General features: G+C 24.5%; 1 protein-coding gene across 1 annotated transcript in view; it reads left to right on the top strand.

Moving 5' to 3' along the window:
* Positions 1–10,778, top strand: part of LOC142226624 (uncharacterized) — a 513,612-nt gene that overhangs the window by 174,533 nt on the left and 328,301 nt on the right. The gene's annotated exons all lie outside the window — the stretch shown is intronic.

Here is a 10,778-nt window from a genome sequence, read left to right as displayed (position 1 = left end):
ATCCCGGAGGAACAAAATAACTCCAGACATTTTCTATCTATCTATTTGCGATTGAATATACTGGAAGAACTTGAAAATTTCCTACTGCATATGTTGAAGTTCATGAATGCTTAGCGAAGATAAGCAGTTTTTACTAAGAACCATTGAAGATAAATGAGAGCGAATAAATTGAACAAAAGAATGAATTGTACATACGTTCTTTGTACCTCTTTAACTTGTCTTCCGGAACAACAAAAATGAATTAGAAAGGATGTACATAGCCTGATCATTTTCTTCTGCCATCATCTTATCTTCTATATAACCTCCCACAAGAATTTAACTTCATGGTAAGACAACTCTATGAATAGGTTTTTTTCTGATTTTATTACGACTGAGTTCGACTCATCTAGTAATTGAGTAGGTAAGAAATAAATGTAGTTGAAATCAGCTCAGTGATTATGGATGAGATACAAAGCTATACTGCTGGAAAAGCTATAGCAGCATGATCTATGCTTCAGAATAACACCTGTGTGTCCCACATCACCCTAAGGGAAATGGATAGACCCCAGGACTGGTACAGGATTCGTCGTTGGTGTATAGGGACTAGTCCCAGTTCTTGTCAACACGTATGGAAGGGACCCGTGACTTTAGCATGGTTTTGTCATTGATAGGGTACATTAGACTCATTCCCAAGGACACGTCGTGGGACATTTTAGTAGGACTACCTCGTAGGCAGTTCTCATAAACCTGGGTCTGTATCGAACTTTTAGGAACTTGGGTTAAACTCTTAGGAATCGGAAAACTTCTAGAATATATTGAACAATAGATTATTCTGATAAATGTATTCCAGAAAATGTGTAGATCCAATAAGATTTTAGTGACAACATAGCATAAAAATCAATAAATTATATGAAAATTTAAAAAATTCGACAAGCTCAAGTACTGGTACCAGTCCTCTGTCTTGTCCGTTAGGGGCAATTTGCATCAATTTCCCGTAGGACAGTTACTCATTATTACGTGGAATGAGTGGGGAAACTTTGAAAGTAGCTTCGCGATGTTCAAAACTCTTTGTGATAGGAGACTCTAGTACACATCAAATAGGTTAGATTAGATATAGTGGCAGCCTGTTATTTCAGGCTTACTTAGACCATTCTGTCCATTATGATACCACAGTAGTGAAGTTCTCTCTTATCAAGGCCCTGTTCCATATTTAACTCAGCAACAATAAACCTCGTTTTTATAACTGTTTCACATTACGGTAAAACGACTTAGAGAAGCTTTAATACACTTAGAAATGTCACCAGTATTACTAAGTTTGGTGTTCGGTCGAAACTTGTTTTGAACCCATGTCTCTGTGTGTGCAAGGCGAGCATGCTACCATGATGGCTCCCGTGGACATTATCAGCTTTAGTATTTTATGGTATCGTATAGTATACAATGATATCATAATGGTAAGAGGAGAATATACCTGGGAAGACATCAGTATTAAGTAAGACCGTAGAACTGCGACCAAACCTACCAGCGAACCTACAGTAAATCTTGTCAGGCCACCTTTGCATAAATCTGACCATTGACGAACCTTCCAAATTTGTCGCAATATTGATATATTTGGTTCAAACGATAGAAAAGAGGTAGGAAAAAAATAAGAAGTTATTTCAGTAATGCAATAAAAGCATCGAAGTTTCCTCAGGGTTCAAAATCGATTTAACTGGATGCTTGGTAAATGGGAGAAAAAAGATATTCCGCCCCTGAAGCCATACAAGGGTTTAAGAAGTAGTGTATCATGAGTATCTCAAAAAACCAATGATTTGTTGACAATTTAAAACGCTCTTAAATCTCTTCGCTTTCGTTAGAGGAATCCTTTCTATATAACTATTAGAATAAGGGAATTTTGGGAATAATACGTGGATGCATCTACCACTTATGGAAAATATACATGAACATAATTAATGCCAAAGAAATTTCTATATGACCTTGTAAAAAATGTTCCTTCTCTCTCAGACACATAGGCGCTAGTATTTATAGGAAGAATTCAGAGAATTAAATGTAAAAGGGCCAAACATTCTTTTTGTGATAGATAATTTAAAAATTAGTTTTTCCTAAAACATCGATGGAGTAAGAGATAAATTGTAACTAACTACAAAACATCAAAATTCGGTAGTGCTATAACCAATGTATGTAACAACCAATTTAGAGAACAAGCCTCAGCGACTAGTATATGTAAAAATGCTTGCTTGGTAGCTTAGAGCAGAGTATGCAACAAATTTTGCTTCATAATTCAGTAACGCCCAAGAGCATCATTAAAAATATCAAAAATATTTGGATATTGTATATCATAAACACACACACCCTTGATTATTTTTAATTATACTAATTTAAAGAAAATTAAATAATCTAATTTTTTTTAATAAAATTACAAATAAAATTAAAATAAATCAAAATTAAAATTAAAAAAATTTAAATTGATAATAAAATTTTAAATTAAAAGTTACAAGTTAAAAATTAAAACTTAAAAAGTAAAAATAAGAAAATTATAAATTAAATTAAAACCCGAAAAGTAAAATATTCAAAGTTAATATGAAATAAAAATTAAATGAAATAAAATAAAATACAATAAAATTAAATTTAAATTTAAATTTTATTTTATTTTATTTTATTTTATTTTATTTTATTTTATTTTATTTTATTTCTATTTTATTTTAGTTTAGTTTATTTTATTTTTATTTTATATTAACTTTGAATATTTTATTTTTCGGATTTTAATTTACTTTGTATTTTTTTATTTTTACTTTTTAAGTTTTAATTTTTAACTTATAACTTTTAATCTAAAATTTAAAATTTTATTATCAATTTAAATTTTTTCAATTTTAGTTTTAATTTATTTTAATTTTAATTTTATTTGTAATTTTATTTTTTAAGTTCATATTTTTAACTTGTAACTTTTACTTTTAATTCTAATTCTCATTTTACTTTTAATTTTAATTTTTATTTAAATTTAAATTGAAAGTTAAATTAAAATTAAAATTAAAATGAGAATTAGAATTAGAATTAAAATTAAAATTAAAATTAAAATTAAAAGTAAAATTAAAATTAAAATTAAAATTAAAATTAAAAGTAAAATTAAAATTAAAATTAAAATTAAAATTAAAATTAAAATTAAAATTAAAATTAAAATTAAAATTAAAATTAAAATTAAAATTAAAATTAAAATTAAAATTAAAATTAAAATTACAATTAAAATTAAAATTAAAATTAAAATTAAAATTAAAATTAAAATTAAAATTAAAATTTAAATTTAAATTTAAATTAAAATTTAAATTTAAATTTAAATTAAAATTAAAATTAAAATTAAAATTAAAATTAAAATTAAAATTAAAATTAAAATTAAAATTAAAATTAAAATTAAAATTAAAATTAAAATTAAAATTAAAATTAAAATTAAAATTAAAATTAAAATTAAAATTAAAATTAAAATTAAAATTAAAATTAAAATTAAAATTAAAATTAAAATTAAAATTAAAATTAAAATTAAAATTAAAATTAAAATTAAAATTAAAATTAAAATTAAAATTAAAATTAAAATTAAAATTAAAATTAAAATTAAAATTAAAATTAAAATTAAAATTAAAATTAAAATTAAAATTAAAATTAAAATTAAAATTAAAATTAAAATTAAAATTAAAATTAAAATTAAAATTAAAATTAAAATTAAAATTAAAATTAAAATTAAAATTAAAATTAAAATTAAAATTAAAATTAAAATTAAAATTAAAATTAACATTAAAATTAAAACTAAAACTAAAATTTATATTTTATTTTATTTTATTTTATTTTTATTTAATATGAATATTTTATTTTGAATATTTTACTTTTCGGTTTTTAATTTAATTTGTAATTTTTTTATTTTTATTTTTTTTTTAGTTTTAATTTTTAACTTGTAACTTTTAATTTAAAATTTTGTTATCAATTTAATTTTTTTTTCAATTTCAATTTTAATTTATTTTAATTTTATTTGTAATTTTATTTTTTAAGTTTATATTTTTAACTTGTATCTTGTAACTTTAATTTTAATTCTAATTCTCTTTTTAATTTTACTTTTAATTTTTATTTAAATTTAAATAAAAACTAAAAGTAAAAGTAAAATTTAAATTTAAATTAAAATAAAATAAAAGTAAAATATTAACTTTGAATATTTTACTTTTCGGTTTTTAATTTAATTTGTAATTTTTTATTTTTGTTTTTGAAATTTTAATTTTTAACTTGTATCTTTTAATTTAAAATTTTATTATCAATTTAAATTTTTTTCAATTTTAGTTTTAATTTATTTTAATTTTATATTTTAAGTTTATATTTTTAACTTGTAACTTTTAATTTTAATTTTATTTCTAATTCTCATTTTAATTTTACTTTTAATTTTATTTTTTATTTAAATTTAAATTAAAATGAGAATTAGAATTAAAATTAAAATTAAAATTAAAAGTTACAAGTTAAAAATATAAACTTAAAAAATAAAATCACAAAAGAAATTAAAATTAAAATAAATTAAAATTAAAACTAAAATTTAAATATTATTTTATTTTTATTTCATATTAACTTTGAATATTTTACTCTTCGGTTTTTAATTTAATTTATAATTTTTTTATTTTTTACGTTTTAATTTTTAATTTTTAACTTTTAATTTAAAATTTAAAATTTTATTATCAATTTAATTTTTTTTTTCAATTTTAATTTTAATTTTATTTGTAATTTTATTTTTTAAGTTTATATGTTTAACTTGTATCTTCTAACTTTTAATTTTAATTCTAATTCTCATTTTAATTTTAATTTTACTTTTAATTTTTATTTAAATTTAAATAAAAAGTAGAAGTAAAATTAAAATTTAAATTAAATTTAAAATTAAAATTACAAGTTAAAAATATAAACTTTAAAAATAAAATTACAAATAAAATTAAAATTAAAATAAAATTAAAATTGAAATTGAAAAAAAATTTAAATTGATAATGAAATTTTAAATTAAAAGTTACAAGTTAAATATTAAAACTTAAAAAATAAAAATAAAAATAAAAATAAAAAAATTACAAATTAAATTAAAAACCGAAAAGTAAAATATTCAAAGTTAATATGAAATAAACTTAAATAAAATAAAATAGAATAAAACAAAATAAAATAAAATAAAATTTAATTAAATTAAATTGTTATGTTACATATCCATTTATTTTTAAGTTATAATAATGATTGCCTTGAAGCTTTTTTTTATGTGTAGATAATGTTGCTACTCTGCATAGTCCTCGAAGTCTTCACTTTTTGGACAATTTGCAGAATTATTTCGAGAAATAATACAACATTTCTTGCTATCGGATTCTGGTGTCCTCCAAAAAACGCAGTTGTTGGTCAAGCCTAGGCAAAGACTTCTATGCGTTTTCGCCTTTATCCTGAAGACTAGTTTAGGCACATCCACAACGCCTTATAGTTTTCATTAAATCAAATAAAAAACAATCAAACAAACCAATGTTCACTTTTTCTAATTGTCTAATTGAAATCCTCTAATACCCTTTGCTTATTATATCAGCCCCCAACCCGCGATCATTGATTTAAATGAAAAAGATTTGTTTCAGGTGAAATAGGACAAAATCTGAAGCAATAGGAAACCCATAAACATAAACCCTACCTAGCACAAACCCGGAATATCACAAAAAAAAAATTTAACACAAAAAAAATCCACACAAAAAAATATTTGCCGTATTTCAAACGTTTTTTGTTTGAGTTTGCTACTACTACAATATCATCATTTGGGATGGTATTTCTTGGGCGAACATTAAAATTGATTGTAGTTTTTAAGAAACGAAAAATATTGAAATTTTCTATAGGAAATATGAAGCAGAAAACCCTATTTACAAAAAAAAAACAACAAGCACATTTTTGAACACATAGAAAAATTTAAATCCTTCCTTAAAGGGAATTACTTTCCTTGTTAGCAAAATAAAATAAATATAAGACCAAAAAGATGCCAAACATTTGTTTATTATACAAAATAAAAATTTTTAAATATTTATTTTATAAAAATAAAATTTTAGATGTGATTTGATGTAAATGTTATCCCTTAACCACACATATATATTTTTTTGGGGAAAAAATCAATATGCCTTAAATATGCCTAAACAATTTTAAAATATAATAAAACAATTGATTATGAATATTTATAAAAAGAACAAAAAATATTTATATACTATATTTATTTATTTAATTTAATAAATATTTATTTATATAGAAAAACAATATAAATATTAATTTAGTTATATTATCTTCTTATATTATTAAAATTGTATGTATATTAATTTAAGCTATATATATTATTTGGATTATTTTTGAGAAACTTTAAACAAATGTCTGAAATATATATAATTTAGTTTATAAGTTTTAGTTTTTTGTTTGTTTTTTGCATTACAAAAAAAAAATTTGTAGACGGGTTGAATGTAAGCAGATTTTTGATAATTTTGTGATTTACAATAACCCCGATAAGTTATTATTGTCTATTACTAGTCAATATATATATGTATGTATGTATGTGTTTTCATATTTATTACAATTTTATGTAGTTCAATTGCAAAACGAAAAAAAAAATATTTTAATAAAAAAAAAATAATACATTTTCATACATCATAATGCACCATAAGTTTTTATTAACAATTGGTTTTGGAGATTTTTTTTCCTGGTTTGATTTTATCCCTGGCACTAAGCATATCCCCAGCTTTTCGACATCCTCATTAAAACCGCAACGATTTTATTACACTCATTGGTTAGCTCTGGAGCACTGTGTGGGTCGTGTGTTACTATTTTCACCTGATTGAAAAAATTTTTTTAACATCCTATAATTGGTCCAGACCCAAAAAGAAATACATTGATCGTATTTAAAAATAAATACAGATAATTATCCGTCTGTCATTCTAACCATGTACTGTTGACCTTAAGATACTGGTAGCAACTGAGAATATTGGAAAATTATTAAAAAGAATTTTTTTCCAAAAAATTAGTTTCTAATTTAAAAAAAAAATACATGCTAAAAATGAGCAATCCTTACCAAAGAAAAACGGCTGAGGAACATTTGAAAAACTAAAAGCGACTCCTTTCCTCTTAGTTGATGAACCTATCTTAAAGGCTGGTATTATGCTCAGATTTTGCGGCACGAATTCCTTACCAAACAAAAAAAAAATATATTGGAAAGGTTGACCTTAAGATACTGGTAACAACCGAAAATTCTGGATAACGAAATATTGAAAATTATTTTAAAAATATGCCAAGTTCCTGATTTAAAAACTTTTTTGCATGTACTTTTGTTCATTGTTTTTTCAACCGTTTAGTTAAGTTTATTTTACTGATATATGTGCCAAAGTCAGGTGCCACATATATCGTGGACACAGGAAAAATGAAACGAAACATAAGACAAGAAGCCAGAGAAATATTTGGGATTATTTCAGCGCAGTCCTATGGAGTTCCTGTTGATAATTGACACACTTGAGCACACCGGGGACCAAAAACCAGTCAAGGCAGTGGACACCGTCCGATGAACATATTCCGAAGAAGTTATTACAAAATATTTGTACTTCTTTCATATGTTAAGTGCTAATCGAATAATCTTCTATACAGGATGGCTAATATGGACAACAAAGTACAGCGCTATATTGATTTTTTTTTTAAATTTTATGGATCAAAGTAAAACACCCCAGCAAAAAAAGATCTTCCAAAAAAGTAGTTTGGATCCCCAATCTGTGATCCGGAAGTAGTGCAAACTTGGATCATCTCCAATGAATTTTACATGGGCTTGTCATAGGACGGAAGTACTCCCTTTTTTGATCCTTTGCATTGCTTTAGAAGTTGTGCCCTGGAAGTTAATTTGAATAAAGAAATTTAAAAAGCGAAAACAAAACAAATTTTTTTCAGCCAATTTCACTTTTTTTTTCATCCACATGTTTATACCCTTCACCACTACTGTGGTACAGGGTATAATAAATTTGTGCATTTGTATGTAACGCCAAGAAGGAGTAACCATAGACCAACCTTTTAGTATACGGATCGGCTTAGAATTAAATTCTGAGTCGATTTAGCGATGTCCGTCTGTGTGTCCGTCTGTCTGTTGATGTATTTTTGTGTGCAAAGTACAGCTCGCAGTTTTAGTCCGATTGTCCTAAAATTTGGTATAGGGTCCTGTTTCGGCTCAAAGGCGATCCCTATTGATTTTGGAAAAAATCGGTGCAGATTTAGATATAGCTGCCATATATATTTTTCACCGATCTGGTCATAATTGGCGTGTATATCAACCGATCTTCCTCAAATTCCGTACATCCGAATATTTTATGAGTCTCGAAAAACTTGCAAAATATCAGCAAAATCGGTTCAGATTTAGATATAGCTCCCATATATAGCTTTCGCCCGATTTACACTCATTTGCCCACAGAGGCCAATTTTTTGCTCCGATTTAGTTGAAAGTTTGCATAGGAAGTAGAATTAGCGTTGTAACTATGCGTGCCAAATTTGCTTGAAATCGGTTCAGATTTGGATATATCTCCCATATATAGCTTTCGCCCGATTTACACTGACCACAGAGGCCAATTTTTAACTCCGATTTAGTTTAAATTTTGCACAGGGAGTAGAATTAGCATTGTAGCTATGCGTGCCAAATTCGGTTGAAATCGGTTCAGATTTAGTTATAGCTCCCAGTTATAGCTCCCACTGCTTAGTCGAAAAGTTGTAAAAATGACTCTAATTTTCCTTAACTTCTAATACATATATATCGAGCGATAAATCATAAATAAACTTTTGCGAAGTTTCCTTAAAATTGCTTCAGATTTAAATGTTTCCCATATTTTTTTACTAAAATTGTGTTCCACCCTAGTGCATTAGCCAACTTAAATTTTGAGTCGATTTGGACAGAATTTGAAGTCTATCAAATTCTGTCCAAATCGAGTGATATTTAAATGTATGTATTTGGGACAAACCTTTATATATAGCCCCCAACACATTTGACGGATGTGATATGGTATCGAAATTTTAGATCTACAAAGTGGTGCAGGGTATAACATAGTTGGCCCCGCCCGACTTTAGACTTTCCTTACTTGTTATTTTTTATTTTCGTATAAATATATTTTCGTATAAATATATTTTTTCCGTTAAAAATCAACAAAAAAAAATTAAAAATTCTCGTAATTTGCAAAACCTTCTCAAAAGAACTTCCATGGAAGCGAAAAAGTCAAACGGCACAGGTTCAAATCCCAGCGGGGATGAAATTTATTTTTTTATTATTTTTTTTACTTTTCTTATTAATTTCCATTTTTTTTAGTTTTTGTATTAGTTTTCTATTTTTTTTTTTAAATTTTAATTGTACAAAATTTGCATTTAAAATAGCTTAATTGCGTTGTTTCTAATACTTGTCCACAAGGACTGCATCAGAAGTAGAAAAAATCATTGGGGGATCCCAAGATGCGCTTTAGAAGAAATTTTTTCACTTGTCCAAAAGGACTGCATCGGAAGTTGAAAAAACTCGATGGGGGATTCTGGGATGGACTTTAAAAGAAATGTTTGTGGAACAACTTCCAATTTTTTTTTTTGCTGGGACGTTAGAAATAAAATCAAATTGTAGAATCATTTTTGATTTATTAAATTGGGCTAATTTTGACATGAACTTTGATCTTCAAATGGCCGACAAAGCCATCACACACTTCATAAAACTAGCTACGACGCTATTTTCTATCGAACTACAATTTTGACAAAATGTTCTATAGAAATAAAATTTTGAAAAAATGTTCTATAGAAATAAAATGTTGACAACATTTTCTATAGAAATAAATTTTGACCAAAGTTTCTATTGAAATAAAATTTTGTCAAAATTTTTTATTGATATATTATTTTGACAAAATTTTCTATTGAAATAAAATTTTGACAAAAATTTCTATAGAAATAATAGTTTTTGACAAAAGTTGCTATTGAAATAAAATTTTGACAAAACTTTCTATTGATATAAAATTATAACAAAATTTTCTATAGAAATTAAATTTTGTCAAAATTTTTTTATTGAAAGAAAATTTTGACAAAATTTTCCAATGAAATCAAATTTTGACAAAATTTTCCATTAAAATAAAATTTTGACAAAATTTTCTACAGAAATAAAAAATTGACGAAATTTTCCATAGAAATAAAATTTTGACGAAAGTTTCTATTCAAATAAAATTTTGAAAAAATGTTCTATAGAAATAAAATGTTAACAAAATTTTCTATAGAAATAAAAAAATTTGACCAAAGTTTCTATTGAAATAAAATTTTGTCAAAATTTTCTATTGATATAATATTTTGGCAAAAATTTCTATTGAAATAAAATTTTGACAAAACTTTCTATAGAAATAATAGTTTTTGACAAAAGTTGCTATTGAAATAAAATTTTGACAAAATTTTCTATTGATATAAAATTATGACAAAATTTCCTAAAGCAATTAAATTTTGTCAAAATTTTTTGATTGAAATAAAATTTTGACAAAATTTTCCATTGAAATAAAATTTTGACGAAATTTTCCATAGAAATAAAATTTTGACGAAAGTTTCTATTGAAATAAAATTTCGACAAAATTTTATTTCAATGGATTTAGTGCATATGTTTGCAACACCCAGAAGGATACGAGATAGACACATGCTGCCTTGGACAATAGTGCTCAAGGCTGGCCCCTGTGTCGATCTGGCCATGTCCGTCTATCCGTCTGTCTGTCTGTCTGTGAATACACATGAAATTTTGCACAGGAAGTAGAATTAGCATT

This window comes from Haematobia irritans, chromosome 2 (assembly GCF_050003625.1).
Source record: "Haematobia irritans isolate KBUSLIRL chromosome 2, ASM5000362v1, whole genome shotgun sequence".
Lineage (NCBI taxonomy): Eukaryota > Metazoa > Arthropoda > Insecta > Diptera > Muscidae > Haematobia > Haematobia irritans.
The sequence above is the reverse complement of the archived record's forward strand: the minus strand, read 5'-3'. Positions and strand labels throughout refer to the sequence as shown.